We start from the raw sequence: 1476 nt of genomic DNA on the forward strand, positions 1-1476 counted from the left end.
CCCCCTCTCAAACCCCTACCCCCTCACTCACCTCCTCCCTCCCTCTCTCCCCCCTTGCCCTCTCACCCCCTTGCCCTCTCTCCCCCTTGCCATCTCTCCCCTCTCCATCTCTCCCTCACCCAGTAGCGTAGCCAAAAGTTTCGTTCGGGGGGGTCCGAAACCGGGGGACGTTTTGTGTGTTATTTGCCAATGAGTTCACTGGTAAAAGGTAAATACCAAAAATATGGGCTTTAGTAACTACGCCTTATAGAAAGTGGAAAGATGTAATAGGCAAATTAAACTCTCACAGCAACTCTAGTACCACAAATTCTCTTGTATAGCTACAGAAACTTTACGAAGTTTGATTCTGGCCGAGTAGAAGGCACCAAAGTGATGTTGGATTCACTGGATAAGAAAGAAAAAGAACAAAACAGACCTTCACTCAAGCGTATAATTGACTCAACTATATTCTGTGGAGAAAATTAAATACCCACTTCGGGGACATTGGGCCACTGACGGCCGAAAACCCTTAAGAAAAGGAGGGCAATTTTCGAGCGTTGCTCGGGTACAGATCAAACTAACGGTCGGAAAATGCACCGGAAAAACTCTACTGATTAGAAGTTCGGCCACTTTGGATTTCACTGATTGAGGTATTTATGAATGAGTTATAATGATGAGTTTTTGTATCATTACACTGTAGAGTAGTATATAATTATCGGAAAAAATCACTTTCGGTCGGAAATAAAATACACCTGAAAAACTAATGATTTTTTAGAGTTCAACTAGGTACTTCAACTTCAACTACTTCGGACTTCGGTTATTGAGGTAAACGTGGTATTTTTGATTGAGTTGTTATCATTAAACTGTACTCGACTACCTACATAATTATCGAGAAAAAAATCACTTCCGGTCGGTAAATACCGAAGAAAAGCTCTCTACTGATTCGTTTTGACGATTTTGGATTTCACTGGTTGAGTGGTTGATGTAAAAGTATTACTTATAATTATGTTAGGACATTGATTTTAGAGATTAATTCAACGCCGACTAATAAATATATAAATATCGAGAAAAAAAAACCAAAAATAATCACTTCCGATCGGAATATACTAAGAAAAATGAAATAACACCTCAGTCAGTGAAATCCAAAGTAATCGGAACTTCTTATCAGTAGAGTTTTTCCGGTGTATTATCCGACCGGAAGTGATTTTTTTTTTTAATTTTTCTTCTATAATTATATAGGTAATAGACGGCGTTCAATTGATACCTAAAATCAATGTTCTAACATAATCCTAAGTACCACTTTTATCTCAACGACTCAACCAGTGAAATACAAAATCGTCAAAATCTGAATCAGTAGAGCTTTTCCTTGGTATTTTCCGACCGGAAGTAATAATAATAATATAATAATACTTTTTATTGTGTCAACAATTATAAAAATTGCATACAATCGTCAAATTAAATTATTTAGAAATATGTATATCTATTTTAAATTGCCCC

This window comes from Homalodisca vitripennis, chromosome 2 (assembly GCF_021130785.1).
Source record: "Homalodisca vitripennis isolate AUS2020 chromosome 2, UT_GWSS_2.1, whole genome shotgun sequence".
Classification (NCBI taxonomy): domain Eukaryota; kingdom Metazoa; phylum Arthropoda; class Insecta; order Hemiptera; family Cicadellidae; genus Homalodisca; species Homalodisca vitripennis.